Below are 15,405 nucleotides of genomic sequence, written 5' to 3' on the forward strand. Positions count from 1 at the left end.
CAGCCTGGCAGCTCCCTCTGATAATAATTTTTTTTTGCAAGGTTGCCGTGTGCCTAGAAAAATCATGGATGAAGGGGAAGATAATGATGTGAGGATTGAGGTTTAATCCAGGATTGGTCGTGGTTTGGAGTAGGGCAATCCCATTGTTTAGTTGTTGTTTTTTTGCTCAAGCTACAGGGACAACTTAATGGCCCAACCTTTAAATTTGAGGATCTTAGCATTTAAGACCTATAGCAATGATGGCTAACCTTTTGGGTGCCCTGCCCAAAGTCCGCACTCAAGCATGCACGCAACCCCAAAATGCATTGTGAGCACCCGCCATGCACGCGCCCTGCAACCCCCACTGGCCATTTTTGGCTTCCAGGTTGATGCAGGAGGCCATCCAGGCCCAAAACGGGGACGCATGTGCGCAACCCCCAAAATGCAATGCAAGCACCCCCCCACGCATGCACCCTCCCCATATGCATGCGTACGTCTCCTGCATGCACCCCCAGCAAGCACCCCACCCCCCTCACATGCACAGCAGAGACTCGAAGACCAGCTGGCCGGCAGGAGGTGGGCTGGGGTGATGACTGGCATGCCCGCTGAGTGGACTCCGTGTGCCACCTGTGTCGCGCGTGCCATAGGTTCGCCATCACGGTTCAACGGAAATTAAGGAGCCAATTTTTTTTTTGAAACGTTGACCACTCTTCTAACCAAAGATTCTCACGATGATGAGACAATGGTTATATAATGCAAGGTAAAAGGCGACACGGAATATGTGTGAAAGATAGAGGAATGCCCTCTTAAGATACAATACAATAGCAGAGTTGGAAGGGACCTTGGAGGTCTTCTAGTCCAACCCCCCTGTCTAGGCAGGAAACCCTATACCGTTTCAGACAAATGGCTATCCAACATCTTCTTAAAGACTTCCAGTGTTGGGGCATTCACAACTTCTGGAGGCAAGTTGTTCTACTGATGTATTGTTCTCACTGTCAGGAAATTCCTCCTCAATTCTAAGTTGCTTCTCTCCTTGATTAGGGGACTGGAGGCTAAAACATATGAAGAACGGTTGCAGGAACTGGGTATGTCTAGTTTAATGAAAAGAAGGACTAGGGGAGACATGATAGCAGTCTTCCAATATCTCAGGGGTTGCCACAAAGAAGAGGGGGTCAAACTATTCTCCAAAGCATCTGAAGGCAAGACAAGAAGCAATGGGTGGAAACTAATCAAGGAGAGAAGCAACTTAGAACTAAGGAGAAATTTCCTGACAGTGAGAACAATTAATCAGTGGAACAACTTGCCTCCAGAAGTTGTGAATGCTCCAACACTGAACGTTTTTAAGAAGATGTTGGATAGCCATTTGTCTGAAGTGGCGTAGGGTTTCCTGCCTAAGCGTGGGGTTGGACTAGAAGACCTCCAAGGTCCCTTCCAACTTTGTTATTCTATATTCTAAGTAGAACTGGCCATCCTTGAGGAAGAGGTTATAAACATAGAACCAACTACCAAACAACAAGAATCCAGGTGTTGACACCATCCCAAAAAAACCCATCTGGAATTGGAAGAACAATAATATTGGAGAGTATTTTTCCCCCCCAGAAGGCTAAATGTGGTCTATTATTCTTCTGTTCCTTGATCTTTTGCTTCTGGCTAATAGTGACTTCTCCGGTCTTGGAGATTAAATCAGGTCATAGAGTCCAAGGTTAGACCACATGTGTGGTCTCCACAAGATCCCAGAACTTGGCCCCCAGATCCTCCAGGGAAATCTCAGCAGCTGTCAGCTGTCCCAAGTAAAGCAGACAGGAAGCAGGATGAGATGAGCTAATTCTGCTTTATTCCGAGGCTGCATTGAATGGAATCCCGCGAATCTGAAGGCGCAAATTTCGCACTGCCCCTTCATTGTTTGATCCACTAGGATGAGTCTGTCCCCACGTTTCTTTTCTCTGGTCTTTTAGCCACTGGGGGCTTCTGCCTCTCTGGTCTGATCGTTTCCTAGGCAGCATCTCTTCCCTCCCTCCTACAAGGTCATTCACACGTTCTATTGCGGGCCGCTGCTTTCTCTGTCTCCTGTTCTTCTGCTTCTTGGCAGAAGATCAAGCTAGGAGGTCCTAGCTGAGAGGACAAAGGCCTGTGAAAGTCAAGGACGACTGGAAGGTTGTTGGGGTGGGTAGATGCATGGATGGATGGATATCAGAGATGGATAGATGGATATGATGGATAGGTAGGTGTTGTGGCTCGGTAGGAGCCTTTGGAGCTGCTATCAGACTGACACAGATCTCCTGTGAGTGGTTTCAGGATGCTCACAGGAGTAGATAACAAGCAGCTGTGGCTCATTAAGGATCTCCTCCTGCGGATAAAAGACTGATGGTGCCACGCCTTAGTTGCAGAAGTCAACGTCGTTCGTTCGTTCATTAGTTCCATTCCGTTCCTGTTGTAGTTCGTGTTCATGATTCAAAGAAGCACTTGGATAAGTGATTTGCTTTATGTAAACTTGGTTTGCTGTGAGAGTTTGTTTTTGCATTTGCTGTTTAACTTTTTGCCAGAGAATTTATCTATGTTTATTCTCCATAGTGAGGGGGGAGGAGTATCCAGGATGGGTGTTGACTTTGTCCTCTCATGATTGGATGAGTCAGATAAGCTCTTTGGGTAACGCCCCCTGGCCAGCAGGACTACCCATTCTTCTGACTCATCTCCTCAAGGAAAAGTTGCACTACTCAGTAACTCCAGTAATTTACAAAGGAGTAAGGAAAATAAACTTGGATCCGGCGAATCCTGCCTCCCTTCATCGAACACAGCCTCCTCCTGCAAGGACTGGACTGCCACAAGCCCCCTGGGGCGGCACGCTGCCCTGGCCACTGAGTGAGACGGAGTCACTCAGGGAGGACAATTGCCGGGCAGGCAGGAGGAGAGGGCAATATGCTTCCTAGAAGCAGCCCTTGATGCAGAGGCTAATCAGGAGCAGAAGCGCTCCTCTGCTCCCCTCGGGTTGAGCCACGAAGCTGGCTAAAATACCCTGGAACACCTGTGCTGGCAGCCGACAAGGTGAGAGCCGGAAAGGCTTAGGAAGAGCTGCCTGGGAGGCAGGGGAGAGAGCTGCAGCCATGGCAAGCCTGCAAAGGCAAAAGCCATTTCCATGTGCTCCAGCAAGGAGGAGCCGTTTGAATTTGGAGCCGGGGCCATCTTGAAACCACATGGTCCAATATGGCTGCCCCCAGCAGCTCAGAGGAGGCAAGCAGAGCCTCAACTCTCAGCCCTCCAGCCACAACCGGAGGCTTGTGGAGCCCTTGAAAGGTGAGAAACCATCGCAGAGGCATTAGCCAAGGGCGGGGGATGCAGCAAAGGGCCAACAGGAGGCTTGTTAAGGGAGTTAGTGGCAGGCGGTGGATCTCCCCCCCCTACTTCCTAGATGAATCAAGACTGCACGAACCCCCCCCCCCAACCTGAGAACTCCTCACCTCCCAGAGGAGGATTCCCTTCGGCTTGGTGCTTCAGAAATCCTGCCTAAAAGCCCGTTCTCTCCCTTTCTAACTGCATAGGAACAGGAAAAGCCCCCCCCTCCACCCTTAAGGACACTCTCCTTTAAGGAGGAGAAAGAGACTTGGCGAGAATGCCATCAGAAAAAGGCTTCCAGCAAGAGCTGCGTTTTTTTGGGGGGGCTAAGTCTCCTTCACCCTTAAGAAAATTCTCCTTGAGTAGGAGAAGGAGGGGGGAGGGGCGGGAAGTCCCTGAGTAGGAGGCAAAACAAAAGCTGTTTTTTGTGGCTAAGTTCTGAGGGCGGGGCGATGGCAATTGCCTTGCAAAACCATTTGGAAAGAAGGGGGGAGGGGCCCCACGTGGCCAAGCCAAGGAAGAGTATTCAGCCCCCAGGGAGAGACAGAAGAACCTCCAATCAGGTTAGAGATTACCCCCCTCCCCCAAGGCTTTCCAAGGGTGGGGGTGAATAGGCAAAGAGCAAATGCTATACAATACAATACTATGCAATACAATAGCAGAGGGGGCAGGAACCTTGTAGGTCTTCTAGCCCAACCCCTTGCCTAAGCAGAAATTCCTACACCATTTCAGACAAATGGCTATCATTACTAGTCAGCCCTGTAGCTCAATGGTTAACAGCTGACTCTGTAAACCACTTAGAGAGGCCTGAAAGCCCTATGAAGCAGTATATAATTCTAACTGCTATTGCTATTACCATCCAACAGCTGCTTAAAAATCTTCCACTGTTGGGGCATTCACAACGTCCGGAGGCAGGTTGTTCCACTGATTAATTGTCTAACTGTCAGGAAATTTCTCCCCAGTTCTAAGTTGCTTCTCTCCTTATTAGATTCCACCCATTACTTCTAATTCTGCACTCAGATGCCTTGGAGGATAATCAGGTTGCCTCTTCCCTGTGGCAACCCCTGAGATATTGGAACACTGCTATCACGTCTCCACTAGTCTTTCCTTTCAGTAAACTAGACCTGCCCAATTCCTGCAACCGTTCTTCATAGGCTTTAGCCTCCAGCCTGATCCCTCTGTTGCTCTTCTCTGCACTCTCCCTAGAACCCCCACATCCTTTCTACATCATGGTGACCAAATTGAATGCAGAATTCCAATCTGGCCTTTCCAAGGCCTTATAAGGTGGAATGAACACTTCACGGGAGCTTGATTCTATTCCTCTGTTTATGCAGCCAAAAACTGTGTTAGGTTTTCTGGCAGCTATTGCACACCGCTGGCTCATATTAAAGGGTGGTCCACCAGGACTCCAAGATCCCCTTCACAGTTACTACTGTGGAGCAAGGTATTCTGTACCTGTGCACTTCACCTTCGTTGCCTAAAGGTAGAACCTTACCTCTTTGAATCCCATTTCCCTAGGTAGTGCCCAATGTTCAAGGGTACCAAGATCCTTCTGTATCTTTTGCCTGTATTCTGAAGTGTTGGCTATTCCTGCCAGCTTGGGGTCACCTGCTAACCTGATGACCCCCCCCCCCCATCAGCATTTAACAAACAGAGAGCTAACAGTCATTCTGGCTCCTTCTCATGACCGCTTGAGATAACAGCAGTTCTTAAAGAAACAGTACTACTATCATGGCATTTATTTTGCTATCCCAAATGTTAGCTTACACACCTAACACCCTCATTCAAATCACTGATGAAGATGTTGAAGAGTACTGGGCTCAACACTGAGCCTTGGGGGACTCACTGCACTCTTCCCTCCATGAAGAGGCAGTCCCATTGAGGAGTACAGGTGTGTGCTCCAGTTACCAAGGCACCTGGTGTGACTAGGTCTAATCCTCAGTCTTCTACTTTATCTAGTAGTAGGTTATGGTCTACCTTATCAGGACTTGCTGAAGTCCAAGTTAACTATATCAATGGCATTCCTATGGTCCACTAGGGTTGTCACCGTAATCTAAGAAGATTTGTAGATTTAGATTTATTGAACATTTATAGGCCGCCCTTTTCCCTGAGGGGACTCAGGGCGGCTTACAACAATGGGGGAAGGGAGTGCAAAACAAGACATAAAAGAAACGTGAATAAAAAATTAACTATAAAACACAACATTCATTATGGCTAGTCTAGTATGATCTGTTTTTGACAAACCCATGTTGGCTTTGGGCTCTCGAGCCGGTTTTCTCACTTTCTGAGGGGGGGGAATCACATCAGCAATTCTATAGTGGTTCTCCGGTACTCCAGGAGCTCTGATAGATATAGTTTCAGTTGTTTGGAGATCTCATCCGCCAGCTCCTTCAGATCCCTGGGGTGTAACCCGGTCCTGGGAATTGGACCTTGCCTAAGATAGACAGGCTACCATTTCTTCCCTATCTCATCTTGGGTCCCTAATCTGAATTTGGGGTGCTGTTTTTGATAGGTTGGATAGTTTATCCCTGCTGGTAAAGACAGATGCCAAGCACGAGTTAAATAGTTCGGCTCTACCCCTGCTGCCTGTCACCTTCGGGCCACTTTCTCCCAGCAAGGGACCAATTGTTTCCTTAATCTTTCTTGGTTTTATCAGGCGGGAAGATGCCCCCCCCCTTTTTTTGTATTTTATTTTATTATTATTATTGTTGTTGTGATTCTTGTTATTATTATTATTTTACCTTTGTGGCAGGCCTTTATTGTGAGCCTTAGCTTCCCTCTCTTCATCGTTACACACACTCTAGTGGCCGCCCATTAAACTCCATCGGTGTTTACATTCAGAATATCTCTGCGCTAATCCTAGCCATAGAATCATAGCACCCTTATGGCCGGGGGGGAAAAAAGGGTCAGATAGGCTGGTCCCCATGCCAGAACCCACCACAAACTCAGAATGGGATGCCCGACTATGAGAGATCGCAGAAGCACCTCAGATAGCCTATGAATTTAGACAACTTTCGCTGAGGGCAGAACATATAGCAGGGGTGGGATACATCAGAGCCGACTGGCTCAGCCGGACCAAGGGGACAGTTTGGAGCGGAAGCTGCAGCCAGCAATCTTCAAGGAAATGGCAGAGTGCTTCGGACACCCGGAGATCGACTTATCCGCCACGCCCTCAACGCTCAGCTCCTGAGGGTCATCTCCAGGTACCAGACATGGGGGGGGGGGCAGAAGGGGCGGACGATCTGCGAAGCCCCTGGACCAGGGGTTGTCGGTATGCCTTCCGCCCTTACCCCTGATCCCCAGGGTCATATGGGAAACCCTTCGGGAGGGGGCAGAAGGGGTTCTCTTGGCGCCTCTCTGGCCCCGGAGACTGTGGTTGCAGAGCTCCAGTCGCCTTCAACGGAGAGGCCATGGAGATTCCCCCTGGAGGGAATATCCCTTAACCAGGGGTCGCTGGAGCACCCAGACCGTCAATGGCTCCAGCTGACCGCTTAGCTCTTGGAACGGAGCATCCTGGGGAAAGACCCTCCCCCCCCCCAGGGTGATGCAGACTATCCAGACTGCCTGCACACCTTCCACAGAGCGTATATATGGCTCCATGTGGCAGGCCTCTGCCTCATGGTGTAATTCCCTGGGGCACAATCCTAGCCAGGCCTCAGTGCCTCAGATTCTGGACCTCTTCCAGGCAGGCCGGGACAGAGGGTTAGCTTCTAACACAATTAGGAGACAGGTCCCAGACTTCTCGCCAGTTGTCCTGCGTGGCAGGAACCAGAGCTTGACTCACCTTCCTGTGGTCAGACAATTCCTCAAGGGGGCCTCCAACCCCAAACCGCACGCAGCGTTCAAGTACCATTCCTGGGACTTACACAGGGTAGGAGACGCTCCAATAGGTGCTCCATCTGAGCCTTTACGAACAGCTTCCCTTAAGTTCCTGATTCTCACGGTGGCCTTTCTGGTGGCCATCCCCCCCGCCAGGCAGATATATGAACTGCAAGCTCTCCACCGGGGAGGGTCTCTGCTTCCCCCACTAAGACAGAGTGGCGTTACGCCCTTCATCCCAAGGTGGGCTTCTGCTTCCATCAAACCCAGGAACTGATTTGCCCAACTTCTGTCCAGACGGGGGGGAAAGAAGGGGCTCACTCTGGGCATAAGGAGGGCCCTGAGGATTATCTCAGGAGAACCAGGCCAGTCAGGAAATCCGAAGCTCTGTTTGTTTCCTTCCAAATAGGGGCCTGGGTAACAGGGTGACTTCCACCACAATAGGTAGGTGGTTGCAAACCTGCGTTGCCACTGCATACCAATCACAGGGCTTACAGACACCAATCATATCACAGCTCACTCCACGCGGAGCGCAGCCACATCCAGGGCCTGGGCCACGCAGACAGCCCTGGCCGGAATCTGCAGGGCAGCCACGTGGGCTTCCCCCTCTCCCTTTGCTAGGAACCATAAACTGGACTCTTTTACCCCGCAGGGCAAAAGCCTCTTGGACGCAGGGCCTCTTGGACGCAGGGCGTTGCAGGTGGTTCACAGGGCGGAGCCCACGCCTCAACTGGCACAAGCGGGGGACATGGGGCCTCTGGGGTCTCCCTCCCTAGGGACGTGCAGGCTTTGGTACGTCCCATCCTGGATACTCCTCCCCCCTCACTATGGAGAAAGGGCGTTGGTACTTACCTGATACGCCTCTTCTCATAGTGGGGGGAGGAGTATCCAGTCCCTCCCTGACTATGTTTGTACGACTAAGTTTTATGTTCACAGTTTTATGAAGTTATATAAATATTGATGTTGAAGACGATAAAAGCTAAGAACTGAAGTAAGAGTCTGGAGTGAATGGTGCAACGAGTCGGATGGAGCTCTTCGTCAAAAGAATGGGTAGTCCTGCTGGCCAGGGGGCGTTACCCAAAGAGCTTATCTGACTCATCCAATCATGAGAGGACAAAGTCAACACCCATCCTGGATACTCCTCCCCCCACTATGAGAAGAGGCGTATCAGGTAAGTACCAACGCCCTTTTTGGGCTCGCAGCCAGCAAAAGCCGGGACTGATAAAGCCCCCAAGTTCTGGCTGCTCCAGCAGGCCGGGGGGCTTGTGAAACATTCACCCCCACGGAAACTGTGAATGTTGCATTGTTTTTTTTTAAGTGTTGTCTTTGTCTAGTTATATTCCCCTTCCCTTGTCTATTGTGAGCCGCCCGGAGTCCTTCGGGAGTGGGCGGCATACAAGACAAATAAATACAAAATACAATATAATACAAATACAAAAGAGGGGTGACGAACAGGATTTCTGCGAGGGCTGGATCAGCATTGTAGTTCTCCGGTTAGCTGGGGGCAGGGAGGGAGGGAGATGGAACGGATGCCTCCTGAAGCACCCTGCCGGCAAAAACTATGCCTTGGGGCCATCCAGGCCCCAAAACAGGGTGTAAGGGATCTTGAACATGCCCCTGCGCCCCGTTTAAGCTGCCAGAGGTACCGCGGGTCAGATTTAAGCACCCTGCGGGCCTTGAGATTGACAGCCCTGTTTTAAAATGTTAGAAGCGACGTTCGATGCATTTTCCAAAGGTGTATTTATGCAGCCAGATTTCATTTTATACGCTCCTTTCTTATTAAGAGGTAGAATCATCCCCCTGCACGGCGGGAGACAGTTAGAGAAATGATCAAGAGGTTCATAGAGGGCAGCCGAGATGGCGCAGTGGTTAGGGTGCAGTACTGCAGGCCACTTCAGCTGACTGTTATCTGCAGTTCAGCGGTTCAAATCTCACCGGCTCAAGGTTGACTCAGCCTTCCATCCTTCCGAGGTGGGTAAAATGAGGACCCAGACTGGGGGGGCGATATGCTGACTCTGTAAACCGCTTAGAGGGGGCTGAATCAATTCCATCAACCAATCAAGATGTGACAACACAGCCAACCAATCCGTTTAAAGCAACAAAGCCAACATTCCACACACACACACACCTATCTTTATAGAAAAATGGCAGCTCCAATCACGCTTTGCTCGCACAAGCACGAAGCCAAAGGCACCAGCCTGAAGATGACGAGTGTGACCTTGTCGAAACGTCGCCAAGATACTGTCAATCTTACACGGGAAAAGACCCAAATAGGCCAGGACCTATATATGCAGTGCTTTACCTTCTATAATTCATTTGCTATTTTTATTTCCTAAGATGGGAATTCAAGTGCCGTTTATAAATGGAAACAGATTGCTTAGGTGGCATTCGTAATGGGGGGACCGTTCCTGATTCCCAAGGAAGAGTCTTCCCTCTTCCAAAAGATAGATAGATAGATATTTTATTTGTATGCCGCCCTTTTCCCTGGGGGGACTCAGGGCGGCTCACAGTTCAGGGGGAGGGAGGACAAACCATGTTAAACACATAAAACAATACATCGTTAAAAGCACAACATTCATACAATTCGGGTGGGGTCAATATCTTTAACCCCAGGCCTGTCGGGACAGCCAGGTTTTAAGGGCTGTGCGGAAGGTCTGGAGGGTGGTGAGGGTACGAATCTCCACGGGGAGTTCGTTCCATAGGGTCGGAGCTGCCACCGAGAAGGCTCTCCTCCGCGTGGTTGCCAATCGACATTGACCGGCTGATGGAACTCGGAGGAGGCCTAATCTATGTGATCTAATTGGTCGAGTGGAGGTAATTGGCAGTAGGCGGTCTCTCAAGTACCCAGATCCAATACCATGCAGGGCTTTGTAGGTGATAAGTAGCACCTTGAAGCGTACCCGGAGATCGACAGGTAGCCAGTGCAGCTCGTGGAGGATAGGTGTTGTGTGGGTGAAACGAGGTGCACCCACGATCGCTCGCGCGGCCGCATTCTGGACTAGCTGAAGTCGCCGAATACTCTTCAAGGGCAGCCCCATGTAGAGCACAAAAGGGGAAGAATCTCTTAGGCCAGGGGTGTCAAACTCAAGGCCCATAGCTCAGTTCCGGCCCAAGGGGTGCTTAAATCTGGCCCATGGGAGCAGCCTGGAAATAGCAAAGGAGCAACCCGTGGTGCCTCTGGCAGGCAAAACGGGGGACGGGGAGGAGGCGTATGGCCAACCCGCATCCCATTTTTGGCCCCGATGTCCTCCTGCAGTAGCCTGCTGCCCAAAACAGGGCGCGGCGGGCATGTGCGGGCACCCGTGCCCCATGTGGGCAAGTAGAGTGCTGCAGGAGGCCATCCATGCCATAAACGAGGGGGTTTAGGGGGTTGTGTGTGCATGCGCAGCGGGCGGAGGTGTATGGCATAATGGGTGTGGGCACATGCACTTAGCTTAACCATTCACTGCCTGATACTATTTCAGACGTGGCTGTCCAATCTCTTTTTGAAAGCCTCCAGTGATGGAGCACTCACGATTTCTGGTGGCGGGCTGTTCCACTGGTTAATTGTTAACACTGTTAGGAAGTTTCTTCTTAATTCTAGGTTGCTTCTCCCCCCCCACCCCCGGATTAGGGTCCATCCATGGTTTTCTTGCCTGGCGTTTGGGTGCTTTGGAAAATAGGTTGACCCCCTCTTCTTTGTGGCAGCCCCTCAAATATTGGAAGACTGCTGTCATGTCCCCCGTCCTCCCTCTTGGCCTTTCTCCTCACTAGAGCAGGGCTCGGCAATCTTAAACACTCAAAGAGCCATTTGGACCCGTTTCCCACAGAAAACTCCGGGAGCCACAAATCCCTTCCCATGCTTGACTATTTCCTGAGCGGCCACAAAATTAGTATATCTAGTTGAATTAAACGTTCTGCTTTCTTTTCTTGGATGTTTCATGTTTGGCCCTACTGGGGGTTGAAAAGCTCAAGAAATCACATTCCAGCGGGGTGTCGCACATTGGCAGTCGTGACGCATATTTTGAATGACAGGGAGCCACAGCAGAGGGATAAAAGAGCCACATGCGGCTCCGGAGCCACAGATTGCTGACCTCTACAATAGACTAGCCATGCCCAATTCCTCCGGGCTTCCTTCATAACTTTTAGCCTCCAGCCCAGTGGTGGGTTGCTTATCCCGTTCCAACCGGTTCGGTTGGAACGGGGCCGCGGCGTCCTCGTGTACGCGTGCAGTTCACACATGCGTCTTCGCTCCAGCTGCTCGTGGAGAATCGCGCAGGCGCTGTAGGTGCCATGCGCCTGCGTGGAAGCGCAGAAGCCTTCAAAGACCGGTAAGGAGGGCGGGCGGGTGGCGCCTTCGCCGTTCCCGGAAGTTACTTACTTCCGGGTTCGCCGACCAACCAGTTCGCGGGGACCGCCGCAAACCGGTTGAAACCCACCCCTGCTCCAGCCCCCTAATCCTCCTTATCGCTCTTCTCTGCACTCTTCCCCAGCGTATTATAACCCCAGAAAGAATCTTCCGGCTTATTTTAACCGGAATGGAGAAAAGGCCTTGATTTCCTACGGATATCGTTTTGACCCTTCCTTTCGGCGTGAGGCTCTCCATTCATCCTTGTTAACAAAAACCGTTGCCAAGCGAAAATTACTCCCCGCGTTCATTCATAAAAGCTTCTCGAATGGGTAATTCATTAAAAAAAAAAACCTTTGCCGGTGGAGAAGAGAGGTCACGGAGGGGCGGAATAAAATAAAACACTGCTCGTTTTCGGTGGCGCATGTATGACAAATGTAGATAGTTGGTGAGTTGGCGTATTTTGGTGGGATAATCGTTTTTATGGTCTTTCTATTTGCAAAGCTGCTTTGGCTAAACAGGAAGACTGTGTCGTAAGGCTCCCAGATGGTCTGTGGGTAAATGCAGAGCAATTAGTTCTGGTAGCAAAAACAAGCCAATATTTGGTTTTTTTTAAAAAACAAAACAAAACCAGGATTACAGAAAAATGTTTCTTGGCTCTTGAGAATAATAATAGGCACATCGGCGGAATATCACTTGAATGAGCGGGAGTAACCCCTCTGCTATATGGGGAGTCCTCTACTTACAACAGTTTCACTTAGTGACGATTCGAACGTATAACGGCACCGGGAAAAAATTGACTTACCATCGTTTTTCACACTTAACGACCGTTGCAGCCTCCATCCCCATGGACACGTGATTCACCTTTTGGATGCTTGACAACTGACTCACCTTTATGACGGCTGCAGTGATCCGGGGGGTGTGTGTGTCACGTGTTCCCCTTTTGCGACCTTCTGACAAGCAAAGTCAAGCAAACCAGATTCACTTAACGACCGTGTTACTAATTTAGCCACTGCAGCGATTCGCTGAACAAAGGCGGCGAGAAAAGTCGTAAGTGTGGACCAGTTGCCAAGTGTCTGAATTCTGATCATGTGACTTTGGGGGAATGCCGCGACGGTCGTTAAGTGTGAAAAGCAGTCATAGATCACTCTTTTCCAAATCCCGTTGTAAGTTTGAACGGTCATCAAATGAACTGCTGGGACTCAAGGATGAGCTGCAGTATAACTGAACAACAGAGTTGGAAGGGACCTTAGAGGTCTTCTAGTCCAACCTCCTGCTCAAACCAGAAACCTTATACCATTTCAGTTGAATGTTGGTCCAATGTCTCCTGCTCTTTATAGAGACGCTGGCATATCAGTGGCCAAAATAAAACAGCTGTTTTTACAGCTCGGTTTGGCAGAGTTCTGATTCAATAATTGCATGTTTCGAGAAATAAAATGACAGCCTTCAAGTTGGGTTCGCCAGCGACGTTTGCCTCGGAGTGCTAGAAGGCTTCTAGCGCTGTGTCTCTAGAGCTAAGGAGCTAGTCCTCATGAAACCTTCCTGATCCCCTGAGTTGAAGACCCCTGATCTAGCCCAGCCCCCTCCTCTTTTGCAAAGGTTCTCCTATCCCTGTTGCTATGGCAAATCTAGACAGCATCCTAAAAAGCAGAGACATCACCCTGCCAACAAAAGTGCGTGTAGTCAAGGCTGTGTTTTCCCCAGTTGCAATGGACGGCTGTGAAGGTTGGACCATAAGGAAAGCTGAGCATAAGAAAGAATGGAGGCCTTTGAACTCTGGTGCTGGAGAAGACTCCTGCATTGAGTCCCTTGGACTGCAAGGCCATCCAACCGGTCAGTCCTAGAGGAGATCAACCCTGGCTGCTCTTTAGAAGGCCAGATCCTGAAGAGGAAACTCAAATCCTTTGGCCACCTGATGAGAAGGAAGGACTCCCTGGAGAAGAGCCTCATGCTGGGAAAGACGGAGGGCAAAAGAAGAAGAAGGGGACGGCAGAGAAGGAGGTGGCTGGATGGAGTCACCGAAGCAGCCGGCGTGAGCTTCAATGGACTCCAGAGGATGGTAGAGGACAGGAAGGCCTGGAGGAACGTGGTCCATGGGATGGTGATGGGTCGGACACAACTTCGCAACTATCCCCCGTTGCAAAATTTAACCACACTAGCACAGTGTTGCTCAACGGTGGGGGACTTTTAAGAAGGGCGGACTTCAACCCCCAGAGTTCCTGGGCGGGCTGGGGAACTCTGGGAGTTGAAGTCCCACCCTTCTTAAAAGTTCCAGCCGTTGAGAAGCGGAAACGGCACTGGCTGATGTCAAGGAAGAGGATGTGAGAGGCCCCGTCTTATGCAAAATTGGTTTCTTTGCAGGGCACCGTCTCCTCGGCTGCGTCAAATTGATTTCCGAAGAAAGCAAAGAGGAACTTAAAAGGATTGCACAGGCCTCCCTTCCCCCCCCCCCTCTCCACCTCTCTCTTAATAAAAAGCTAATATTTGGTTGAATAAATCTTATGGAAATGTCAACCCACAGACCGGAAGCAGGCTTTTCTTATCCCTGCTTGCAAAATATACTGTGGGGCGGGCTGGGTGAAGTTTGTGGAGGCAGCTAGTCCGGGATTTCCAACTATTCGTTGAAGGACCATTGGAGTTAAGAGTAACAGGGGTTCCTGCATGAGAAGGGGGTGGACTAGAAGACCCCCAAGGTCCCTTCTGACTCTTGTTCTGACCGAGGCTTCCCAAGAGCCTGAAGCAAACTCCTTGTCCTGACAAAAACCCCTTTTATTAATTGGCTGTGAATTCTGCTCAATCGCATCCAGCAAAGTCTTTCAAAGGAGGATTTACAGTCACAGATCTTATCTGGCTTGGAGAGCTGCCAGGCCGATCTCTGCAAGGAGTCTTGGAGAGTCACAAACCAATAAAGTGATCTAATTGTCTCCTGCAAACTCCACTCCCCTTGTCCCGACAAAAACACCTTTTATTAATTTACTGTGACGGCAAAGTCTTTCAAGGGAGGATTTACAGTCACAGACCTTATCTGGCTTGGAGAGCTGCCAGGCCGATATCTGCAAAATATTGGCAAGGAGTCTTGGAGAGTCACAAACCAATTACGTGAACTAATAGTCTCCTGCAAACTCCGCTCCCCTTTCGCTCCTCTTTTACTTCCTCTGGGAGGGGCCATTCATCGTCCACCTGTGGCCTTACTCCCAAGTTGAGTTGGAAGGGACTTTAGAGGTCTTCTAGTCCAGCCCCCTGCTGAAGCAGGAGAACCTATGCCCGTGAATGGCGAACCTATGGCAGTTGTGCCCAAAGTGGCATGCAGAGCCATCTCTACAGGCATGCAAGCCATTGCCCGTTGTTCTTCCGTGTTCCGGTGCGCCGGCCCGCTGGTCTTCACGGACACATGTGTGCCACAAACTGGAAGACAAGCCGCCTGTTGCACATGTGCACGCCCGGAAGATGAGCTTCTGGTTTCCAGTGCATGCATGCACACAGTTTTTTGCGCGCATCCACACCAGTCCACCGGAAGACCAGGTGGACGATGGGCATGTGTGAGCCGGAAACCAAATGATCATCTTCCCGGCACGCGCATGCGCACCAGGCGGCTGCTCTTCCAGTTTGTAGCCCGCGCAAACGTGCGCTCCCATTTTGGAACTCAGTGCCCAAAAGGTCCAGTCCAGGGGTGTCAAACTGGATTTCTTCAAGGCCTGGATCAGCATTGTAGTTGTTCTCCATGGACTGGCTGGGGGGGGGGGGAGGAGACAGGGCAGACTCCTCCTGCAGCACAGCTGGCCAAAATGGGGCATGGCAGGGGGGGCACATGAGCCCCCCTCCATTTCCCGTTTTGGCTGGCCAGAGTGCTGCAGGAGGCCATCCAGGCCCAAAATGGGCTGTGAGGGGAGTGCATGAGGTCATTGTCCCCCCGCACCCCATTTTGGCTGCCAGAGGCACCGTAGGTTGAT

This window comes from Thamnophis sirtalis, unplaced genomic scaffold, assembly GCF_051295495.1.
Source record: "Thamnophis sirtalis isolate CommonGarterSnake01/CBP01778 unplaced genomic scaffold, rThaSir2_p1.2 scaffold_7, whole genome shotgun sequence".
In the NCBI taxonomy this organism is placed as follows: domain Eukaryota; kingdom Metazoa; phylum Chordata; class Lepidosauria; order Squamata; family Natricidae; genus Thamnophis; species Thamnophis sirtalis.